Genomic DNA, 26568 nt, shown 5'->3' with positions numbered 1-26568 from the left:
AAACAACAAAAAGTGATTATAGCTAGTCTAAGTTTAGCGTTTATTTCTATTTACAGGTGGCAGAAACAGAAGACAAACTTTCTACATCGCACAATTTGACCAACCTTGCTCGCATTGTAGCTGCGTTTGACGTAGGATATCAATTAGTCTAGCTTTGTTGGAACACATAGCTTGTCCGTCGATTGCTTTCACCCTCTTATGATAGTTTTATTTTTAGCCCAATCTGGACTGGATCCAATCCAAGCAACAATCCTGTACCTGCCGACGACAATCACGAATTGGACAGTAATCAAGATCTGGATAAGAGGGCATGGGAAATTGCCAAAATATGTCATGTGGCTGATACAAGGTGAATCAAAAATAGTTCTTTTCTAGGAACAAGTCTCACTTTTCCCATTCCCCGTTTAACCATTATATGTAGTGAGATGGGCAATATCACACGATATGTTCTGTTATGTAGCGGTTATACGAGAAGTAAAAAGTTGGGGTGTCTTATTAGTGCGGCACCGAGTAGTTAGAAGAAATGATTAAAAATTCTCCAAAAAATGTGTTAGCGCTCAACCTAATCACATATTAATAATTCGTTTTATCATCAGCCTAAAATATACAGGCAATAAATTAATTACCCATATAAAACAAAACAAGTGCTGGGGAGTGCGGTGAAACTGCGTTTTGAATAAATTTCTACCAGTTTGGACATGGCTCTTGCGTCGCTGTGTGCATTCAATGGTGTCTCTACGGTCCGTAAGAAATTCCAAGCTAATATTTCTCGCTATTTGGCCAATTATTGCACCTTAATGAGCTATCTTTGCTCTTAAATAATCCGAGGTGGAACCTCCGAAAAAAAAAACATGTTATGTGTAACCTTTCAGAAACCTTCAATATGCTCGTAAAGCAGTGAGGGGATTAATTTTATTAGCTGAGGATTGCAACCGTTGAACGCGGTAGACCAGTTAGGAGAAGTGGGATGGGGTTTTTTTTTACCAGCTAATGATACGTTTCTGTTTGATAATCATTTAATAAGATGTAATTAAATTTAAATTTTTCCGACCACCAACGCCCATCTATTTTTCTTCTCTCTATGGGAGCAGTAGGCCGTGTGTTTTTTCTACGACGGCTTCTAATTTAGCTTTCAACAACATTAGCGCTTGTTTGCTGGTTTGCGATTGGCCAAGATGGCAGCCATTGGTCGCTATGAGATTTGAATTTATGATTAGACGCCGCCTCCTTGTTACATATTTATGAGGTGGTGTGCTGCGTTCGCACAGCTTCTCTTCTGCATCCATTATTATTTGTAGATATGTACCTCCTTTTCAACAGGTTTTGCCTGTTGTCTACTCGTGAATAGTAGGCCGCGGTTAATGCGTGCACGGTTTATTAGACACCTGACGCATGGCTACGAACGGTTTCTAATCGGTGAGAATATGGAACGGTCCGCGCAATGAGACTATGGCGTAAAGAGTAATTAAAAAAATAACATCCTACTCTTCACGCTTAGCGTCCATCGGTTTTATCTGCATTTTGTTATGACAGCGAAAAAAAAACCTGGCGCGACATTAAATACGTGCTTAAGAGGCACACTTGCACCTGTGCGCCGCTGTGGCAGGCACCGGTCATGGCATACTTGATGTGTGCTACTGCACAGCTAAATGAATAATCATAATGACGGAGTAATAATATTGATTTCAACGGGAAAAATATCACCCTAAGTGTGTTAAATGCAACCTGTATTACGTTGCAGTAGATAAATATGCATTCGCTTGATAACGTGTTTGAAGCATTAGTCGTTCAGGGGTAATTATCATTATTATTGAATATATCAGTCGCACTTGTCATACGGGTACAAGTGAAATACAACCATCGAGAGACTTAGGAAATCTCCCTAAGTCTGACTGCTATTCTATCGCGAGCGAATGTGCAATCGCGATTAGCTAAGTAGTGCTTGTGAAAACGTAACGAGTTCCACTGATCAAACAACGAGTGCAGATATCGATATGCAATTGTATTATTTTGCTACATGGTAAATATTTATTTGCGCTAATGACTTGCCTTGACCGGTTTCTATCGATAGGTCTTATCCACTCCGAGTAGGCTGTGACTAAGAGATAATTAGATAATTGATTCTGTCTGCCATGATGTGATTTCCGCAATAGCCTAACGTGATGAAGCTGATCGTTAAATAAGCTGCAAGCAATGTAAAAGTGAAAAAGTGCTCAATGAAAATTACCTTTCAGTTCAACTTTTTTGATTTCTAAATTTGTTGGGGTCAAAAAACAGAAAATCTAGATTTCATCAAAATAAACTCGCAGAAAAATGCCTTTTAGTTCATCTTTTTTCTAAGACTTATATCAAAAATATTGATCCCTACATTTGTTGGGGTCAAGAAACCGAAAATATAGTTTTGATCAAAATAGAAGGCAGATACTTATTGATTAAGGCTTTGTCTTAAAATGTGTTAATTTTAACTAAAATAACTTCTGAGTTTCTGTTATCCTGCACCAATGGTGGTTTTCATCTGCAGCTGAAAATTTGTGAGATTTTTAATTTTACTTAATCATTGCACAAATATCGCAATGACTTGTTTAAGGGAAATTATGTATTCAGCGAAGTTGTAGATAAATAAATGATCATACGTTAAAAAATATACACGGTAAAAGATCTTTGAGAAAAAGATAAAAGTGTATTTGTAGTTTAATTTTTTCCTCCGTAATTCCTGTCTCTCCATTCGCATTTTCCCGTTCCTAAATGGCCACACGATAGTGAAATCGATGCCGAAGAAGATTCGTCATCAAATACTCCGATTCCCCGATGAAATCGATTGGACTGTGATCCTTTTCCGACCCAGAGATAAAGCGTTAAGTTTACTATAAATTTCTAAAGACATGACGGAACGAAAGTCCGCTGTGTGAAAAAAAATTCAAATGTTCGCCCAGATACGCTCAGGGCTATGGTTTCCAGCTTTAACCAAGCAAATGATTTTACGAGAGACCAGGTCCATACGACAGAGTTTCGTGTCTATCTACCCGTCCACATGGTAGAGATATATGGCGTATTTACCGATTCGTATTGAACATGCGTGGACGGGGTTTGCTGTTTCAAAGACCCCCTGCTTCAGCCAGTAAAGGTTTTGGATTGCAAGTGATTGCATTCAGGATCAGCCACGCAGGATGGGAATAGCTTATTTGCAGTCAGATTCGTATCGGGCGATTTTTATTGGGTCGGCTTTGCCTATATACTCAAAAACTGAAGCATTTTCTGGAGAAACGCTCTAAGCACTCCTTTGCATCAATGCTAAAGAGAGCTACGCCATCGATCCTTTGCATCAATGCTAAAGAGAGCTACGCCATCGATCCTGACGTAACTTTGACGATCCCCAAGACATGTTTTGCTATTGTAAGAAATGTTTCCTTACCTGAGATTCCTTGTAAATCAGAAACTCCAAATGCCAGAAGCTCAACCTAGTGCTAGACTGATAAAATACTCTGACATCGTGGATTTGATATTTATAGCTGTCAAGATTTTTGATTCCCTCATTTTGATAACTTTTCTCTCTAGTGTAAGAACGTTTTTGAAGCAGTTCAGTACGAAAAGATCCTTCCTTCCAGTGATCGTACCCCGATTCGCCGAACGAGGTCAGGAATCAGGAATCATTCGCGACTGGCTCAAATGGCACGTTCCCCGTGTTGATCGGAGATTTGTGCCTTGCCATGATTTGTATTTTCATTATTTCTTTGATAGGAAGGATTGGGGAAGTGATAAGGTTAGGGATAAGGAAGTATTCTTCACTTCCAAGGGAATAAAAGACACTTCTCGATTAGGTGATTGAGATAACAAAACGACAACACCCCCGAAGAGATACTGTCATTCAAATTGGGTTTAATCCGATTGAGGTTTATTAACTTTCGCCATCGTTTTTTTGAAGGCGTAATTCAGTTGATAACCCTTTTTCGCTAGAAATTCCAGAGAATGGTCATCGATACTGCAAAAATACTACTGTATTTTTGCCTTTCTCATATAGAAAGGTTATGCAATCACTCTGAAAAATGTCAACCTAATCCCGGCCTGGAGGGCCGAGTGTCATATCCCATTCGACTCAGTTCGTCGAGATCGGAAAAAGTCTGTATGTGTGTGTATGTATGTGTGTGTATGTGTGTGTGTATGTGTGTGTGTATGTATGTGCGTATGTGTCAAATAATGTCACTCATTTTTCTCAGAGATGGCTGGACCGATTTGCCCAAACTTAGTCTCAAATGAAAGGTGCAACCTTCCCATCGGCTGCTATTGAATTTTGGATCGATCGGAATTCTGGTTCCGGAATTACGGGTTTCAGAGTGCGGCCACACAGAAATTTCTCATAAAAACTATAGGAAAAATTAAAAATAGAATTTTTATTTTTGATGCTAAATGTATTCAAGGTGCATAAAACGTCGAGATTTGATGCAAACACGAAAAAAATTTGACGAAGATTCACTTTTTTGGATTTTGCACATTTTTGCCTTTCTCATATAGAAAGGTTATGCAATCACTCTGAAAAACGTCAACCTAATCCCGGCCAAATTTTTTTTTCGACTCGCATAAGGTTTCAGGATTTTAACAGGGGCGTAGTTGATGGTTTACGGAGAGGGGTTACACCCCCCCCCTCTACTGTTCACTCCCCTCCTTTAAAAATCTCCTTAAATCACCCCTCAGACCACCACCTCATACCCCTCCCTTTCAACCCCATCATCTTTAAACCACCACTATATTACAAAGCATACCAATTTAAGCTGGGGAGTCGTTCGTTCATGGGACTTTCGCCCTCCTCACATACCCATCCCCGCATGACAAAATGAGTTAGCAAGCAGATAACATTGATCTAATGCTGATTAGGCTAATGGAGCATGATATTTTTTTGTTTCAAGTGTTTCACCGTCGACACGTAGCTCATCAAGTTCGTGGCTGGCATGCCATTGTGTATAAGTGCAAAGTGTACTAAGAATGTAATGGACATTTCCACAATTATGTTGAACATAAAAAGCCTCCGTGCCATAGTTTAGAGAAATGAGAAAGGCACAATTGCACCGCTAGGTGGATTAAAACAGGTTTTATAAGCAACTTGATTCTCAGAGCTTCCCAACAAACTGCCTACAAACCAGGATTATGGGAATCGAACCTCATCAAATATCATCTTCATACATTCCTTGGGATTCAACGGAATGTAAAGGAATACCGTATTCTAGTGAAGGCTATATGGCTCGACAATAAAACGCCCTTGCCTTCCACTTATCTCCTCCCATTTCTGTTTCAGCTAGGTACAGCATTGTTCGTTATTCGGAGAGAACCTAACAATACACAACGTTCTAGCAAAGTTCACACAATTAAATCAAATGTTGTATTACTGCTTATTCAAAACCGATATATTACACAAAACAACCGCAAGAGGGTGCTTCATCTAGACATTTAAATGATCAAATACAATGCACTTATGATAAGATAACGACGGTTCGGGCTCGTTGAGTACGAGCCAGTTTACCAACTCATACGTAATACCGTCAGCGCAGAGAGTTACATCTAACACCTCTCAGATCGTGCAAATGTTGGGCGATTTCCTACATTAAGAGCTTATGTTGATTTGTGCTACTTAAGTGTTCCATCAATTTGGTGCATCTCAAATTGGTATCTGAGCTACCCCAAATTTATGGTGGGCATCCGATTATGAGTGGAAACCCATTTCTGCTACAGCGTGATTCAATACTTTTGAAAGCATCAGAAGGTGATCAATTATGCGGTAAATATGCCGAACAATAGACGTATTTCCATGAACGTCCACTGTGTCAGAGATTTGCTTAACACATGACTTTTTTTCAGTCGCCTTTTATGACATGAAAGCAGTGACCCAGTGGATCAATTCTTGGCTGGGATACTTCAACCCGCCGGATGCTAAACGACCTCTAGGCTGGATTTGTCCGGAGAATAGACTGTCATCCACCTCCTAGTGGACCACAGTCTCCTCTTACGCCTCTTACGACATGGGAACAGGAAGTGGGTGACTTCTATGCTAAAATATTTCGAGAGATTTCAGCTCGCCGTTTAATGTTGTTATAGAGCAACTATAAAACCGCTAAAATTCTAATGCAATGCCATGGGGTTATTAGTTATGCTTTCTCTCTTGAGAATTATATTCGGCATACTTTTTCGAATATATGCAATGTAGCCTAGGCAGCTAAAGCAGTGCACTTGACGTGAAGAACGAGTCTCTATTCGAGACTTAATTGTCGTAAACATTATTCATGTCGTTAGGGTTGAAATATTCATTACAACGTATTAGAAGGGAGTCGATTACTGTTCTGAATAGTTTTTTAATATTCCGCCATGTGTTCATCATGCCGAAAAGGAAAAAAAAGAATACGTTGCAAAAACATTATAATATTGCCGATATTATGCTTTCAAATTTGACATTTGTACATTGCTTTTTCTGGCATTATATCAGAATATAGTGTTTTACGGCCCAACAATCCCCACTGAAATCCGTTCATAAATCCATGAAAAAATGATCGCTTTTCCGTGAACTGATCGATTTGCGAAAAGCGTGACCAAGTTCCTGAAATTATGACTAATAAACCTCGTATCTATGAAACTATCTGTGTTTCTACAAAACTAGTTCGCCCCGACTATATACATGGCGTTACATTAGAATGTTTGGTTGGGTTAATGTTGTTCGCTGGACATGTTTAGTTTTTGTTATGAGTATTGTTCATAATTTGGGAATACACAGCCGACAGTCAAGTGATTTTGATGATTTCATGAGCTAATCCCGGATTTTTGTTATTTATTATCACGTTACCGTGCTATTTTATTCATGAGTTTACTATCCGATTTTTATGTCAGACTAGCGGGATCTATGTTCATGATTTCAGGATCTTAGGCGCGATTTCCGTAACTTCTATTCACGCTATCGATATTTAATTCATGAGTAAAGTGACTCATGTTCATATTTTAAGGTTCCTAGGTACGATTTTGAATATTTAAATCACGAGTAATGTGATTTAATGAATGCAGGAACTTTGTCGTGGTTTTCGTAATTTTTGTTCACGTTGTTGTGATGTTTTAGTCGCGAGTAGGGATTCATGTTTATTTATGTTCATGATTTCAGGATCTTAGTGACAATTTTTGATATTTTTATTACGAGTTGTGTGATTTATCTTTATGATTTCTGGACCTCATACACGTTTTTTGTAAATTCTGTTGATCTTATCGTGATATTTTATTCTAGAGCTTACTTTCGAGTTTGACACGTGGAGTAATGTGACATGATATCAGTAGTTTTATCGTGGTATTCGTAATTTCTGTTCGCCTTATCGCGATCTGTTATTTTTTGGTTACTATCGGTTTTTTACTCGGAGTAACGTGACAAGGTGAACTGGATCATAAAAGTGTGACTGGTTCGAGCGGTCTTGTTTTGTTAACTATATCACGTACACGATTTGTGGCGCTCAGCGCAGTTCTCGTTTTCTATCCAAACATCGCTCTGAACCGTACTAAAAATGGATAACAATAATATACCTAATAGTTTTTTTTATATCTCTAGCTCGTAGCTATTCTTGGTCGCTAGCTGCTGGATATTTCATGAAAAAGTACACGAAATATGAATGATTACACGACTAATACTCCAAATTTTTTGAAAAAAGTTCACGTGGAAATTTCATTATCATGTTCCATGAAATTGAATATGATTACGGATATCCTCACGCAAAATAGATCGTGAATCATGTACTACAAATCATAAACAAGTTCACGAATACACGAATGATATGTAATGAACGTGGGAACCATTTCACGAGCACGGATATTGGATTGTGACTAATAAATTAGGAATCATAAACCTATTTACGATTACATGAATAATATTTGAGGGTGGAGATAGCGTAGTTGGTAAATCGATTGCCATGTACGCAGATCACCTGAGTTCAATTCCCAACCCCGCACATAGGGTTGGAGATTTTTCTAAAGAGATTTCTCTGACCCGACAAAGAAGCGAATGACCGTAAGGTGAAAACCTCAATAATAAAAAATGAATAATATTTGATGGCTTTGTGAACTATTTCACAAGCATGAATGGTAACTTGTGACAATTATACTAGATAAAATGAACCAGTTCATGATACGAATAACATTTTATAATTTTGTAATTTATTTCACTGGTACGCATTGTCAGTCGTGACTATTATACTAGGAATCATGAACGAGTTCATGAATACATGAATAATATTTCATGATTTTGTGAACTATTTCAGGAGCACGAATGGTAAGTCATGTCTAATACATTAGACATCAAGAATTAATTTACGAGGATTGAATGGATTCATGAATAAACTTCCGAGTTTCGAGAAAATATCCACAAAGTTTTGATTTTGCGAACTATCTATGAATAACATCATGAGTCGACTGAGATTAATGATCATAAAGTTGTGAACTAGTTCACGTACAGAAAATCGATTTGGTAATGACAAGGAAACCGTGACTGAATTTCATAAAGCAAAAACAAATATTTCCACTAATAAAAGCATTAGGAGGGCGTTACTGAAACAAAATTGAACCTAATTATAAAACACATAATTTTCGTTCATAGTCCTGTTTTCGTAACGTAAAAACGTGAATGTTCTAGAATTTATTGTACTTTATTCACGATTTTAGGAACAGTGTTTTTACGGCGTAACGGTGGCTCCGGATGGATGAGGATGGCAAGATACAAGAGGTTTAAGTTTAGTCGGTAGGATTAACTACTTCAAACCAATCATACACTGTCAATAACCAATTCCATTCCTTCTCGATAATAGACATTTACCCAATCTGTTGAGCTGAGTCAATTGGTACACAATACTCGTTCTTACAGGTAGCATAAAAATCTTCAAAGTTTAACCCTTCTTTTATGAGAAACATAAAAAATCAAAACCCTCCCCATGAGCATTTTCTGCGCACGGGCCTGGAGTGTAATGTTGTCGTAAAACGTTCCATTGTATAGGTGTCATCTAATGGTTCCATAAAAGCGAGAGATCAATAACCATCGGAGAATGATTTCATTGAGTGCTGTCTCCAAGTTTTTTCGAGCTCTTAAGGCTCACTGACAGCAAATATCTTGGTGACGATTAACCTTCTGTGTCCAACATCCTACAATATTCTACATAATGGTGAGTATGAAATGTTGCGAACAATTGGATGTTATTTGCACCGACCAATCCAATGCCGCTTCTGATAAAATGAACCACGAAATAACAATCGCTAAAATGCAAATATTTGGAATCAATAATAATTTTTGTAGATATTTCGATCCTACCTCACGGATCGAGGGATAGATATTGCCAGATACCCACATTTACTTCAACGAAAACGAATACCCCACAAAGGGCACCTGGTACCGTTGATGTTTCTGCTGTACTTTAATTATGTGCATCTAGTGCTGAAGGCTTCACTATTGTCCTTCGCGGATGATCTCTAGATATTTTGTTTGATTCGCTCAATTTGACTGGCCATATCTTAGCTGTTTGTTCACCGATTTCAATTTTTTCTTCAGCATTGGACAGGTATATTTTTCACAAATAATAATAAAAAAATATTGGAAATCAAATTTGTATATTCGAATTAAATGTAAAAACAGCAATTGAAAGTCAGTACAGACAAAATGAGCTTGTCAGTTCAAACAATCGTATCTCAGCCGTTTGTCAACCAATTTTAGTTTTCCTTACACCAATGATATTCGTGGAGCTTCTTAATTTGTAATGTATGCAATAGATAGGAGATTTCCAAAAGTTACTATACTTTTTGTTGGTTTTAGGCCGTAGAATTTTCTCGACATTTTCTCAAAAAATAGGCAAAAGCACGTAGAACTATAGAAATTTTATTTAATTGGCAAATAACTTGGAATTCAAAGCATTGACTTATACTTATTTATACACCAATCGATTGTAATTGAATTTCGGTTACAATTTCTGAACGATGATTTTTTATATTTTCTCAAAAAATAGATAAAAATGCGTAGAAGTACAGAAATTTAATTGGGTTGGTAAATAAGTTCGAATTCAAAGCGTTGACCTATAGCTTTTCATGTACCAATCCATTGTAATTGATTTCAACATACAATTTCTGAAAGAACAAATTCTTATATGTTCTCCGAAAATAGACAAAAATACGTAGAAATGCAACAATTTCATTTCGTTGGCAAAACAACTTCGAACTCAAAGGGATAACCTATACTCTTTATACACCAATCTATTGAAATTGACATCGGCTACAATTTTTGTAAAAACAGTTTTTTTTTATATTTGCTAAAAAGATAGAATAAAATACGTAGCAGTACAAACTTTTAGTTTGCAAATAACTTCGAATTCAAAGCGATTACCTATACTTCTTTATATAGAGGGAAGTGGGCCAATTCGGATCGCTGACCAATTAGGACCCCCAGCTGTTTCTCAGCTATGGTAATATTTTGAAAAGCGTATATATTATTTTCATGGCTGTCATGTAGCTCTGTTCTATCTCACAAAATTTTGCGGTTCTCAGTGTCCGTGTGCGTGCGCTAGGAGCGAATGTTGTTTCGGAGTGCTTTTTTGAAAAATGTGTAAACCAAAAAACAAGATTTTTGTTGGCATCAACAATTAATTACATCAAGTGCATCATTGTGATTTTGAATCCGCTGGATAATATGTTTTATTTAATATCTTGTTTTGGGCGAGACTATCAACTGTTTTCGTTTAATCGTATATGGGTTGGTCCAATTCACACCTTTTGCCGTATATACGATCTGATACGCGATCGCGAAAAACCGTTCGAAAGGAAAGTGTGCGCAGTAGGTCGAGCTTTCAAGAAAACAAGTTTTCGCAAAACGGTTGACAGATTTCGACGTGATAGCTCATAATCTATTTTTAGGTAATTTGGCCCAGCTCTTACTTTTTATGGTATATTTACTACAAAGTTGTATGTATCAAAGAGAACTTTTCCTTTCACAATGCGAAATTTAGTGAAAATCCAAGAGGAATAACTTAGGTCAAAATAGGAATTTCTATTGCAAAAAATCGATAAAAAATGGGTTGTCCGAATTGGAACAGGGTTGGGGTAATTCGGACCTTTCATGTACTTTTGCGCAGTACCGTTTATACACAATACGGTAAAACATCGGAAAAATCGCCTTAGAAAAAATGTGCGCAATCGATCAGGTTTTCAGAAAAAATATTTATTAGTGAATCGGTTGACGGCACGTTCCAGTACTATAGCTCATAAACCCTTACTAGGTCCGAATTGGTCCAGTTAACCCCCCTCCCCCCACCGATAGATTGTAGTTGATTTCGGCTATAATGTCCGAATGAAAAGTTTTTTATATTACCTCAAAAATATACTACTCTACGTAGAAGTACGGAAATTTTATTAATTTGGCAAACAACTTCGAATTAAAAGCCACACTTTTTATATATCAAGCGATTGTACTTGATTTTGACTGCGGTATCTGAAAGAATAACTTTTAATATTTTCTGAAAAACGAGACAAGAATACTTAGAAGCAGCGAAATTTCATTTAGTTACTTCAAATTAAAATTCTTTATATACCAATCCATTGTCCGAAATCAATTACAATCGATTGGTGTATAAAGAAGTATAGTTATTTGCCAACTAAATTAAATTTCTGTAGTTCTACGTATTTTTGTCTATTTTGTGAGAACGTATAAGAATTTGTTCTTTCAGATATTGGAGCCGAAATCAATTACAATCGACTGGTACATAAAAAGGTTTAGGTCATCTCTTTGAATTCGACGATATTTGCCAACTAAACAAAATTTCTGTACTTCTACGTACTTTTGTCTATTTTTTTAGATGATATAGGAATTTGTTCTTTTAGAAATTGTAGCCGCCATCAATTACAGCCGATCGGTGTATAAAAACCATAGGTCATCGCTTTAAATTTAAAGTTATATGACGAATATTTAAAAAAAATCTGAACTTCTTTGTATTTACTGAACTTTTTCTACTGCACACCATTATTTTGTAACTTACATACAATATTGAATTTCTCCGCGCTTGTGCGAATATTTTGATAATATTATATCCATATACTATGAAGAAATATTGAGTAACATGTTACATTTCAAACCGAAAAACTAAACAAGGCTTAAAAAAACTTAAACAACAGTGTGCCACGTTCAAAGTGAACATCATGCGGCCTAATACCTCAAAAAAGTGTAGTAATTTGTGAAAATATACCATCCGTTGCATACATTACAAATCTAGAAGCTCTAAGGATTTCATTGGTGTAAAGAAAATTAAAAATGGTTGACAAACGGCCGAGATACGATTCTTTGAACTGAATAGCTCATTTTGTCTGTACTGACTTTCAATTACTGTTTTTACAATTACTTCGGATGTACAAATTTGTTTTCAATTACTTTTGGATCACCGTTTTTTAAAGGATATACCTATCCAATGATGAAGAAAAATTTGAAAGCGGTGAGCAAAGATGGCCAGTCAAAGTAGTGTTCCCATTTTTTCTTCGCTGACTTTGTTTTATTCTTTTCACTGTATCTTATGGTACACAACCCTATTTTTCTATTTTTTCAGTGCGATGTGATGATGATGTAGTGAACCCACCATCAGTGCAAGGGCTACCCCAGTGGCTGCAGTTGCTTTTAACCCTCCGGAAGTCTCGCAAATGGCTCACTAATCGAGCAACCGCAGCTGCTTTAACACGATTTCGCTAGATTTTCAGAGCAGTATGCACTCAGTGCACTAGCACGACTGCCGGAAGGTTAACAGCAAAGTTCAATTTTGCTAGCAAACGACTTTCAATTTATCGCTGCAAAAAGGGATGGATCCATAAGCAGAAGTTTTTATGCGCACTCCACAGGGACAAAGAATCTCCTTAAAACAATCAAATCCAGACGTTTGAATAGCGGCATTTGCAATACTCGTTAAGGCACTACCTGATAGACTGTGTGAGAAGAGCGTGTCAAACTTGCCGTCCCGTGACAGATAGGAATAATAACAACAACTACATAATTTTGGAAATTAGGAAGTCACTGCAGACATTATTATCTTCTGACTAGAGACAGGCGATCCACGTACTCTAATCCATGACACAGTTCGTATGATGCTCTGGTGCACCCTCCCTGTCCAAACAATGCAGTTCAAGATTATTCAGAAAATGCTTATAAATGAATATAGTACAAAATAGTGAAAATAAAAAGAATTAAATGTTGCATACGAATATAATAAAAATATTGTATTTAACTACTACACTCAGGTATTTTTTACGCGGGGGATTCAGGCCGCATAAATTTCAAAATTCGCGTAAATGAAAACCGCGTAAATTTCAAAATCCGCGTAGAAAAACCGCGTAAAAAATACCGCGCAAAACAACCGCGTAAAAAACATGAGTGTATAATATTTAGTTAGAGATTTATTAAACCTCAGCCCAGTCTTATCGCTTAAAACATACATCCTAATTCCTCACTTCAATATAATAAAAGCGGATTCTACGAAACAGCTCCACCCTCTACCTTCAGTCGCACTTATTTCACATGTTAATACTGTTCAATAGAGTGGGACATGGTTATATGAAAAAAATAAAATTTGGCTCCGAGTAACTTGATGCTTGTGAAAAAAGTTATTAATCAAAAACCGATTGATGCCCTGAAGATTGATGAAAATTTCACTTTTCATAGCATCACTGATTCCGACGGTTTTATTATATACAAAATGTTCAACTTTCTCTTATTATGTATAAAATAAGCTTCAATTTATCCCTCAAAACCTTGCGAAGTGGCCAAATAATATAGATAAACGATTTAGATACGTTAAGAGAGGATTAAAACAAAATTGAGTATAATTGGACAACCAACAGCAGTGGTGCTAGAAAAAATGAATACTTTATCAATCGTCAGACCATCAATCGGTTTCTGCTTAATAACTTTTTTCTCAAGCATCAGATCGTTTCGTGGATTTCGAGACTTTTTTCTTTGTTAAATTTCCTATACAAGCCACATAACGATTTATTTTTAGGAAGTAATGGGCGACTCCTGGAGGAATTATTTTGTAAAAGTTAGCTTTCCCATACAAAATCCCATGTAAACTTTAAGAATTTTCACAGTTGTTCTAGGACCCAAATGGTATCTAAAAAGTTGCTCGGAGATGGAATCTATTTTTTGTCCCACCCTACTGCCCAGAGCAATAAACACATGATAACATTTCTGACAGTTGCATAGACCGTATAGACTGTATCGCTTATCAAGGTGAATATAGATTTGTGTAACTTTTTACCTCATCGTATTAACAAAAACTTGTTACACTAACATTCCTTTTCTTCCCCGATGGCTGTAAGGACGTGGTTAGCGTCTTTATTGGAATTTCAAACTATTAGTGCATTTGCCCAAAATTCTACGCGGCCTTTCCCGATCGAAAGGAACGGCCGCGCTTCATGAAACACCGCGCTTAGCCGATCTGTCATAATGTTGCAAATTTGCATAACGAGTGTGAACACAAGTTGTTCTAAAAATCAGCCCGGCGCTATGCAACGTTTTGTTCAGGTTGAGTATACCTAAGCTGACCAACCGTACGGAATTTGGGAGGACAGTACGGATTTTTGGTCGTGTGTCCGGAAAAAATACTTGTACGGATTTGTCCGGAATTTGTACGGAATTTCCAACTTCAGTGGAAGTGGAAGTACTCCCGGGACAACAAAAAATCTTCCCGGAAATGGAAACAGACTAATTAATGTTGTAAACTAGTTTCCCAGGTTCCAGAAATGCAATTTTTGTGGAAACCAGTGAACAAGAAGAGTGCTAAAAACTTGATTTTTGTAAATTTTCTCATAAGCTGTGGAACTAAGCAAACTTTGCAATTTTTTCTAACATAAAAGAAAAAAATTAACTTTTATGTGTCTCGCTATCCGCCTCGACTAGTTGTTTAAGTCGTTCTCCCAAGTTGGGTGGTATTTTGAAAATCAGTGTCTAGCAGCCGCCACTCGTTCTAAGTCGAAACGCAATTTACCCGATTAATTTCCGTTATGAAAAATATAGTGCTTGATGTACACATTTAGTTCAACTCAATTTGCCTCCTATGAAGGTATCTCAATATGATCCGAATTATACAATTTCTATTTTTAATCTTTTTCGGAACCAAATTATTACCACTGCAGTTCGATTGTATTCTGTAGTTCTAAGATATAATACAATTAAAATATGCAGTGGATTCTAGAACTCTCTAAAATTTTCCATTTACATAGATTAACACATTTTCCTTTCATTTCATTTGAAAGGCTGAACCAAAAATTTAATCATACTCGAAGAACATTAGATACAGAAACGAGACTGCTAAGTACAATAGTGTCTTTATATTTACGTTAGATTTTCAGCCAGATAAACTGATTGGGTAGCTTGATACACACAAGGAACATGATGAGTACAAGTGCAAAATTCGTGTACACTCACTTTTATATTCCGTAATCAATTTCTTCTTGTGCAAAGAAGCGCTTTTTTACTTTAATACTAAGTTCACATTTGTGGAGCGCTGGAGTGAAGCGGGCTTTTCCCTGCTCCACAAATAAACAATCAAAATAAACACTACAGAGTTAAAATACGTTATTATAATTAGCAACAAGAAACATGTCATAGATGTCATAGATAGCGTTAAAACACGCTTTAACTCGTAGTGTGAACGTAGTATAATGTTGTGCGTTTATAAAATTATGGCGTACAGTGATGTACCAAATCGGGTTTTTATAATTTTCGGGGAAAAAAACCAAGGTTTCTTTCCCGGTTAAAACGGTTGTTTCATGGGAAGTTTAGATTTTTTGAGTTTTTGATGTTTTAATAATAGAAAATTAATGTATTTTTTGATTTATGAGCATAATTGTCATTAAGATTGGTTTGAATCTAAAAATTTTGATAAGTCTTTCTCGATATAATCATTGTCTGATCGCTGATCCAACATTTATTTACCAATTTTGTATTTAAATAGCTTTCCAACACAAGCTGAGCTAAGTAGATTGCGTTTCTTGCTGCGAATCAACCACCGGCCGAAAGAATTCGGATTGCAATTTGTGAGAGTTCTGATTGCGGTGCGATGTTTTTGTGCATATTACTCATTTTTACTTTTCACCGAATGAAGTATTTAGTAAATTTTGGGTAAATTTTTAGCAAATTTTGGGAAGGTATTTAGTAAATTTTGGGTGAAAAGTTATCTAACATCGATAAAAGTGAAACAACTTCTAAAATGAGTAATAAGCAGGATAAAAGTGGCTTATGCATCACAAGATTATTCAGATTTTTATTAGGGTAACTATGACTATTGTTCGATGTATTATAAAAAAACGAGCTGAAATTTTTGGCTGCGGACTAAATGAGTGACCAAAAATAAATGTCGTAAGAACAGAACATGCTTCATAAAACCCGCTTTAAATATATTAGAATGTTAAAATCGGAAGCTAAAAGATGTTCTTCCATGTAACAGTCGATTAAAAAAAACCGGTATAAAATCCGTAATAAATATATTGGGTTCTTACAAAGGAATCTTCTTCATCCGACTTTTAATCTTGAATGTAACGTTATACGGAGCCACAAGCCAATTATGCTGGAGGTTTCTTGCAAATTTTTTCGAGTGAGAATTTTCTAAGTGATTCTCATGCTGAAGGATCTCTGTCCGATTTTTATGCTTGATGTTTATATTCGATTTTAACATTTTAAGATAGTTGAAGTGGGTTTTACAAAGCATGTTCTATCCTTGCGACTTTAATTTTCGGTCGCTCAAATCTAAATACAAGATTCTTAAAAAAACGCTAAACAAACATTCTATAGTCCATCTATCGAAAAAAACAGGTTTCGGCCGGGTTAAAATGATTTGGGAAAAAAACCGATTGCAACCCTAAAATAGAAACTTCAGCGATACATAATTGAATAGCGGCATAATAGAAATTGTGTTATATATCAGGCTCGTTTGTATCAAAAACCGTCCATATTTACTGCTGTAAGTTGTTGTGATGAGATTTGTTACTTCTATTTCAATTATTGGGGTGATTTTATATTACGTGGATGCCTCTTTGGCCATAACTGGAAACTCTAGTAATATGGGAAAACTCACTTTCTTCTAGGATATGAACCATACATTGCAAATTAAGTATCAGATTCAGAATCCGCGCGCGATCGTTCAAAAATACACGCAAATATGCGACTAGCCACACGGTTATAAAACCGAATTTATACACGAGAAGTTACATACACGCTAGCACACGCGACAAACACGTTCACATACAAAAGCTTGAGCCCTTCGCGGTCATCCACGCATACCTACACCTACGATCTTACAAACAGGATAACACTCCGATGACTAAGTGAACGTTCTAGCACTTATAAATTTACAAACGCGGTCTGAAGAATGAGCCTACATACGCTTGTGTTCGCGCGATCATGAATTGGTTATGTCCGGAAATTCTTCCTCTAGGCCCTAGCCGCCTAGGTACATGCCCTCAGCTGGACTAATCAGAAAAATGACGCTAATATCTATTAAACAATACGTTCCATGGCGACATGACCGGGAACTCTAGTGATAGAGAACTCACTCTCTTCTAGCATCTGAACCATAAACTGAAAATTAAGTATTACATTAACGGTCCCACAAATTGAAATGCTCATAACTATGGCTTCCTTTACCCGATTTGGACACATTTAGATGTTTTGGATTCAAAAACTCGTCAACTTTTTGATTTTGTAAAATTGAACCGGGTGAATGGATCTGGTTCTTGGTAATCCGGATTTTACGGAGTGCGGTTCCAGTACTAGGGTATGATTCGTAAATTTTAATAATGTCCTAGCAATATGAGTATTAAAACTCTTCAAATTGTCTCGGAAGTCTGTTATTAGTTGTTATGGGACCCTATGGCAGCCTACTGATGCAATTCCAAGAATTTTGATACCCATATTGCTAGTATTCCATTTAGAGCTTCCATTCCGGGAATTTATTTCCGGGAATCCCGAGATTTTTGGATTTCCCGGGATTCTTAATTCCCGATAAATTGTGTTTTCTCATTCCCGGGATTCGGAAATTCCGAGAAAAAAGATTTTTAATTTATTCCAAAAGGCTTAGGGTCTGCGAAAGAAATTCAGTAGGAAATATCTTTACCGGCAAACATTTGAAGTGAGTAGTGAATGCAGATCGTGCTTTTCCAACTGATTTGCAGATCAATGGACTATATGTCTTTAGGCTCACTGATATGTTTTCGTGATTGTTTTAGGTATATAGTCCACGCCATACTTAAAACACTGCTAAAGAATATTGATTTTTTCATTCAAAAATGGATTAATTTGCCGGCCGTTGTACCGAAGCATTCCTTACAGCAGCGCTAGTGATGCGCACGATATCTCTGCAACCGATGAATCGATTGATCAGATTTTTCAACAGTTCTTTTAATAGTTTATTTTAATAGTTAGATCTTGAATGAAAGATCTTGAATGAATGCAATAAAATTAGTACCGTAAATCGGGGTGACATTGATCACTTCTCGAAGTAATCATTACATATTTTTAGACGCAACGCATTTTTTTTTCGAGTTTAATATTTTTAAACCATGTACCGATGCATGGAGAACAAGATTGGATGGTTTTACCTAAAATTGTCCGTTTACAGTTATTTTTTCAAAAATGATTTCAAGTTGAAGTTCGTTTTCGTGTTCCGGGGTGACTTTGATAACCTGCATGTTCACCCACATTAAGTTATTGATGTTAATGCTTTTTATTTAAATGTTTGTTTAAACTAATTCTGGAAAGATACTCATTGTTAAATAGATGTTAATTAGTATTATACAAAGTATTTCTATGTGCTGTAAAATTCGAGTAACCAAAATTCGTATAATTTGTGTCCAACTAGAATAAAAGATTCTGAAAACTAAAAGTTTTCTGCTAAAATTGTTTTGTTTCAGTGTTTTATTTTCAATGTACAAAAAGTTTCATTCATTTTAACACGTTGGAATATTGAACAATAAAAAAATGTTGCGAATTTTAGCTTAAAATAATTTGAAATTATTGCCAACTAGTTTCACAAAAAATGTATTAAAAATAAACAAAATCTTAAAACTAAATTTAGCATATCCCAATCTAAAGGAAAATAAAAACTCGCTTGTAATTTATTACTCTTGCTCAAATCCGAGATTTATTTGTTTTATAAAAAATAGACAATTTACGAAGCTTCGTAAAAATCAGGTGAAGTCAAATTTCGGTTTTTTGTAGTTTATGTACCCAAAAACCGAACAATATGCTCAAAAAGTATAACAAATCAGTATTTTAGAGTAAAAATCAATTCAAATTAAAATGATTCGGTAGACTATTCTGGTTTAATAAGCGATCTACGAAAAAAGTTTCGAGTGATCAAAGTCACCCCGGTTTACGGTAATTGAAATGGCGGTAATTTAAAAAAAAAAATCGACGAATGTTTGTTTCAAAACTTGGGATGGTTTGTAGTGATATCATGCTTAATGCAAACGCTATTTAAAATAAGGAATGTTTCTAGAACGTCTGCAGCAATATTTGGTCGGTTCATCGAATGCATATTTCATCTAATTTGTTAATCCGTAACCGTAATATCTGTAAATTTGTTGATGCGTGAAAAGAAAGATATAACGCTGTAGCTGTCCAATATCATGCGTATCCAAACTATTTGAATATCGCTTTCAAGGATGCAGGTAGGATTTTTGAAGAGATAAGATCAAGCAATCCAGATACTCATCCGCCGGCCCGCTGACAGGAGGAGGCAGCCAGGACAATTGCTCTGGGGCCCGGGTCGCATTTGGGGGCCCGCGTTTTTACCCGAATGATGGGTATTCATAGAAGAGCAATAAAAATACCAATAATTTATCAATTCATTGTAATTATTTGCCTTATTAAATTGTTATATATGAAAGCGAATGAATATTTTATTTTATTGTTAACATTTGTTAAAACAAATGTTCTTAAGGGAGTTGTCTACTTTGTGTACAAGTTTAAAAATCGAGTTTTATTGCTTGAATCGACGGAATAAACTACAAATTATTGAGAAGCCAATTCAAAGTATTTTCGAAAAAAGCAATAGAGCTTCAAACAGAAATGCGAGCGCACGGACAAACGCATCCGTCCTCTTCTACGTTCGCTTCTTTGCTGGTGGTGCCGGTTGTTGGCTTGGAGACACTGGGCGTGATTGATGTTGAGTGAATATTTGTTCCTATCAGATCCGTATATATTGGTTTTGTAGCCGTTTGTGGTTTGGCATAAGATAACGGTGTGCTGTTCACGATTATAGTAGGTGGGCTTTTCTTAGCTGCTTTTGGACAAAGTTTTTGCGTGGTGCAGTGTCTTTTGTAAAATTCGAGCATAGGGATCTACCATGGTTGCAGTATTGTCTGATGAAACGTCCCATTTTCGGTTGATCCGCATAAAATGGTTACGTATGAATAAGCTGATCAACTCTGACGAAAAAATCCGTACATCATATTGCAGCGAAGCGAAATCGTTTACCACGCTCAGGCAAACAGTCCACCCAATGTACGGATTTTTTCGTCAGAGTTGGTCAGCTTATGTATGAAAAAGTTGGTTTGTATGGAAGCATTCTCACCGCAACAACAACATAAGGACACCCGGGAAAATGCGAAGTTACACTTCTCCGTATCTTGTTAACTTGTTAATCACGATGTCAGGGGCGTGTGGAGATAATTCGTATAAGCACATCTCTCTAGAGCCTATATATACGAAGATGATATTCTTAACGTAGCAGCTTTCGTTGGTGTGCTGCACGTTGTTCCGCGAAACAAACGACTGTGCTTCTTAATGTTTGATATGGTGCATTTGCAGGGCATTAACTTCTTCCGGATTGAGCACAATCTGCACATTTAGTAATTGTTTCACTTCCCGAGTAGCTGATCTTATAGGACTTTTCCAAATATCAATGGCAACACAATTCGCCTGCAGTCGTTTTTGCCGTGTATCTATAGCGGAACGATTTGTTAGTTTCTACTCTGGGCGATATGCGAAGGTAGACTGACCTTAATTGACCATTGATTACAATGGTTAATTTTTGTATTTTTATAGCACGTTCAATGAATTTTCCTTCTAAAAGTGCATTGTGTTGAGATAGAACGGTAATTTTGGGACTCGCCAAAGATGCGTCTGATGTCTATAAGACCCTAAGTATAATTTGCGAAATAAAGCAATCAAATCAGTTCAATTCATCCAACAGTTGCAGTACTCGGTTGCCCACTGCCCCTGCAGACGAAAGAAGAGAGGAAGGGTTGGTACTTTATCGAAAGTTTTCTTTTGCTGTGTCGATAAAGAAGGGAGGCTATTTAAAAAAACACGGCTCTATGTTAACAATGCTGACAGCCATTAAGGTGCTTCTGAACAAGCTCTATTCTGGCACTAAGTGTGCTTTAATGATCTCTATAGAACTATGAAGCCGTGAAGAATATGTTTTGTATGCGAACATTGAACATATCTAAGGTCATTGAATAATACTTCGCGGTCTCTTTGGTATATTCCTTACCCCCAACCTTACCGCTTCCCCAATCCTTCCCATCAGAGAAAGGACGATTCATGGTACGGCACAAATCTCCAATCAACATGGGAAACGTACCATTAGAGCTAGACGCTACTGATTCCTGAGTACCCGCAAATTGAAAAACTCGTAGCTATTGCAATTTTACCCGATTTGGATACCACGGATTAAGAAGCTGTCGAAATTTACCTATCTGGCAGGCTATCTGTGGATATGGCAATATGAGTCAATCGGAGACTAATAGAAACCACGGACTCACGAGTTTTCCATGGCTGAAGAGGTACTAACTCATACTGAACTAGAAGGTTTAGGTTTAAAAGGGCCGGCAGTAATACAAGCCTTGGGGCCCGACGCGGCTCTCGACGGCCCTGCTCGCCCGTAACAGGAAATCGATGGTAAGCTTCATCAATCGCTGCACATTTCGTCAATTATCTGCTTGATTTTGACTCACACTTAATTCGGAATGATACTGATCCTACTGCGACAGAAATGGATTCCATATATCACATTTTCTCATTTGATCGTCAATAACTGCACAATACCCTGAAGCACCTGAAGATTACCAAAGAAGGTGCTTTGTATTAAATTGATCACATTCCATCGTATCAGAACAACGAATTTCAATTTTGGACAGTAACTCCAGCAGCTGCGTTTAGTATATCATCCCAATCGTATTCGTAATTACCAAAATTTAGGTTATACATATAGCCAAAACAAATCATCAAAAGATTGATGTTGCGTAAACTTATTGACGAGTTATCAAATGATTGAATGATGTGTAGGACACCAAATTGCCATTTTCTGGCAACTTCTTTTAGGAAAGATATATATGCAATCAAACGGGTTTGAAAACTTTTCAATTTATTATTTTTTCTCAATAAAATCCTTCACCTTTTTATTTTCCTTCTATATTCCCGGGATTTCCCCGGGAAATTTATTATTTATTTCCCGAATCCCGGGAAGCTGAAAACAGTCGGGAAATGGAAGCTCTAATTCCATTGTAGTTCATAAATAGTATCCCAGCACTGGAACATGCTTCGGATTCCCGAGAACCAAATGAAGTGACCAAGTTTAAAAGTGGATGAGTTCCCAAATCCAAAACACCAAAAAGTATCAAAATCGGTTGGAAATTATATTAGTTATTGGTATTTCAGTCGGCCTGTCACGCAGAAAAAAAATCAGGAGCTTCCTTACTATATCAACAATATTATTAACCCAAAAGCTTGACTTAGTGAAGTTCTAAGATGTCACAAAGTTTCAATTTCCAGCTATGGCTAAAACATGAAAATTTCATTAATTGAAACCTAAAAAGGTACCCGGGTACCACATTGGACACATATCGGTTAAAAGAAAATTCGGTGAAACATTTTATTAAACTAAACATGTTGTCGATGAATATATCAAAGTATGTAAGTAATGACCACACACTCAATTCGGCTCGGTAATTTCCCAACAGCTGTGTAGTCAGCAAATTTAGAAACTGATATGTATCTCAGTAAAGTGAGATTAGTTTGCTGATTTTCGGTAAAATATTGTTCGAGTCTCAGTACTCAAACGTCATTTTTACTGGGATCTCTGCAATAAATAATGTTTGCTGAATCTTAGCTCGTCGCTGTTGTGCTATCTTATGACAAGCGCCATTTAGCACATTTCGAGAAAAACGATTTTTAAAGTTTGAGATTGAATATCTTGAAACTTATAAATGGTGTAAACAATCCAAAGAAGACAATTGATGCTTCTATCTATTCTGCATTAATCTCTCAAATTTTATGAAGATCGGTTGACTATGTTGCGAGTTTTTACTATGAATGTAAACAAAAGTCGCACTCACACGTGTCATAGGCGTGTATTGATGACAAAATTTATATGACGTGTCATAATCGTGCATGGAAAATTTTCCATAGAAAAAAATCATCAATTTTTAACTTTTATTCATATCTTTGTGTTCATATGGTCTAAAAACAATCGGTGAAATGCATTTTGAAGGAAATGAGTCAGGGAATCTAGAAAAAAATGTTATTTTTGATTGCAGTGTTGCCAAATATGCTTTATTTCCAGTTTAAAACTAAAAATGTGTTTTTCTCACAACTCGTGTAATTTTCTTTTGAAAATTTTTATGCCATTGCGTTCCTCAGACATTTTCACACATAAAAAACATCTAAAACTTCAATATAACTTGAGCAAATCTCTAGATACAGTGATTTGAAGCAAAAAACTCACAATTTCTCATCATGTTTCTCGCTATATCTAAGTAACCAAGTAGAATTTCAAAATTCTGAAAACGCCACTTTGTAGAGATTTTTCAAACAAGTAATGTAGCATATCTAACTCAGTTTACCCCAAAATGGCGTTTGTCATAAGATAGCACAACAGCGACGAGCTGTTGAGATTTCGGCAAAAGATGCAAAAAAGCTGAGATTCGGCAAAAAAATTAAGTGTGCACTAATTAGCCCAAAAGACTAGCCTTTTCTTAGAAAATCACCCCAGTCAGCAAAAGTAAACTCCAAAATGTTTAATTCGCAAGACAAAACTCACACGCATACTTTGAGTATGAGTTTTGATCGTTTAAACACGATGTTTACTCCGATCAATTCCTGTCGTAATAACCCGGAGGAAGCTAGTGGTGTATAATGTTCGCCATAAAAAAAATGCTAACTGTTCTCGAAACTGCTCTGCGTAGTAGGCTGCTAAAATTTTGATATCTTATTTATATCCATTCATAACCCTGTTTTTTTTTTTATTACAGGTCACTAACCATCGTACAGAGGATGTTTGATGCAAAAAACTGAGGAAACCGGTAATAGGTAGCCAACGAACTTACTTGCAGGTTTTATACCTTTCGAACATAATCTTAATATTTGCAATGAATAAATCAAACCTTTGTTTCGTGTTTTCAGCACAGAAACGCCACAGCAGCGCCACAATATTTTCGGTGAAAATTTGTGTGGGCTATCGACGTCGCTCATTTGCTTTTTTTAACATGTTATTAAATGTTTAATTGTTATTATCTGGAGCCAGACCAGTGGTGGTCGGTGCCGATGCCAAAGAAGCGTCACGTTACGGTTGAAAGCTTTAATGGCTAATGGTCAGCTAATGAAGATGCCTTCGGATGGACTTGGGTGAATTGTACCTACCGGAACCCTTCCCTCCGTGTATATGTATGTGGATCATTACACGTTTGCGATGGCGCTGAATGATGCTCCCGTGGGCTTAAGTGATTTCGGTAATTTAATTTGATTAAATAAAACCACGGATGGGTTCGTAACAATGTGGTGAAAATTATATTTGCTTGCATGATTTTCAGCGTTAATTGAAACGTTTAATCTAAGATGATGTTTTTTTATTTCTAGGAAACGTTCCGGATGCATTACGATAGATCGAGTTAAAACTACAATCAACAGTAGAGTAAATATTCTACTGAAAAAAAAGTGTCGCATCAGTTAACGAAAGAAATCCCTAAAACGCGGTTATCTATAATCTCTTCACTCATTCAAATCTAATTTATAGCCCAGTTCCGTAAATTTAACAATATTAGTTGAATTTTAAAGGTGAGCAGAAATTTATCATCCCGGCTCAAAGCCCCGTCAGAAAGAAGGAGAAAAGCTGTTAATTAGAGTTGTTAAAAGAGTTGATCTTTCCCCTTATCCCCGTATGCGAGTTTCTTTAAACGGAAGAAAATTTTAATTGAGTATATTTTTTTTACAATACAAGAATGCCCATTACATACATATTAAACCCATTAAGAAGAAATGGGAAAGACACACTAAACAGCTTGTTTTCGTTTGTTTCATAATTTATCATTGCCTACTGCGCGGTTCAGGACTGTCGCTACTCTAGTTAGGTTGGTCAAGTTCTTTTTTCTGTCTCTCTCTCTTTCTCTCGATACGATGGCGAAACCGTGACTAATGTTGCACCTGTGTATATTTACAACTTCCTATATAGGCCTTTTTCTACGGGCGAGGAAGACTAATTTTACGATGTGTTGAAACCGGTGTGGAGATATGTTACATGATGACCCTATTTTGGGTGACACAACCCCGACGATTTAAGTAGAGAGGAAGCTTCTTTTTATTTCGAATCCTTTAAGATTTGAAATTTTTCCAATATTTAGCTAACATATTGTTTTTATAATGAATCTGTGTTTAACACCAACTTATTAATTCCGCTAATCACTGCAATAATTATCAGTCTGACTGGAGAAACACCATGAACCCTTCAAACAAACCAACAGTTAATCTGTTATTAACGAAGTCCATTACTTTACAACATACTTCACCGCTAACGCTCTACAACATATAATCTGACACATATCTTGTACAAATTCGCTCCTTTTTCGGACTTCTAGCAGCACTGCTGTCTGATCACCGCTAGATCATTCCCCAGCATGTTCCACCTTGCTGGTGGAAGAGTCAGTGACAATTTAAAGGCGTACTGATTTTTCTCCCATTTTTTTATTTATTGCGTGATCTGAGTGAAAATTCTACAAATGAACAGGCAACGAAGTAGGCAATCGTTGCCATGGCGATGGCGTGACAGTTTGTCTAAATCTGGAAAATGCAGCGCCACAATCACGCCAAAGAAGTAACGGCCCGCCGCCGTTGTGGCGAACAGATCAAAGGAACCGATGATGCCCGAGCTGTAGATCCCCCCCCCGGTAGAAGTGTTGCACGAATCAGGAACTAGCATTCCCCGTCCATGGTAGAATGTTTCGTTCGACGCCGTTGCCTTTGAACGATTGGGATTGTGTTGTTGCTTACATCTGCATCCTCATGACTAATTCTCATGCCGGCTGTCGTCGCCTGCTGATTGGTTAGCTGTCACACTGACCGCCCCTGCGTTCCAAGGTAGTCTGTCGGCGTCACCGCAGTTTCCACGCACGATCAGCATCGTATAATTGGCCGTAATTTTCCAAGGAGACACACTCACACAACCTGACGGACGGTCAGGCCCATATATACGAAAGGCAAATATCTCGGAGGCAAAAATTCTCGAACTTTGTGTTGCCACTACTAGCTGGTTTGCCTTTTTCCGTTGATTT

General features: G+C 36.8%; 1 long non-coding RNA gene across 2 annotated transcripts in view; it reads left to right on the top strand.

Moving 5' to 3' along the window:
* The window catches only part of LOC131681650 (uncharacterized), an 84964-nt gene extending 59617 nt beyond the window's left edge, over positions 1 to 25347 (top strand). Inside the window, exons 2-6 of one of the 2 annotated variants that reach the window (XR_009303963.1) lie at positions 57 to 131; positions 218 to 349; positions 24277 to 24357; positions 24428 to 24753; positions 24881 to 25347. This is a non-coding gene — a long non-coding RNA (uncharacterized LOC131681650). Of the gene's footprint in view, positions 1 to 56; positions 132 to 205; positions 350 to 24276; positions 24358 to 24427; positions 24754 to 24880 lie in introns of both variants that reach the window. The other variant, XR_009303964.1, reaches the window with a different exon arrangement.
* Positions 25348 to 26568: the final 1221 nt, after the last annotated feature.

This window comes from Topomyia yanbarensis, chromosome 2, assembly GCF_030247195.1.
Source record: "Topomyia yanbarensis strain Yona2022 chromosome 2, ASM3024719v1, whole genome shotgun sequence".
Classification (NCBI taxonomy): domain Eukaryota; kingdom Metazoa; phylum Arthropoda; class Insecta; order Diptera; family Culicidae; genus Topomyia; species Topomyia yanbarensis.
This window is presented reverse-complemented; position numbering and strand designations above follow the sequence as displayed.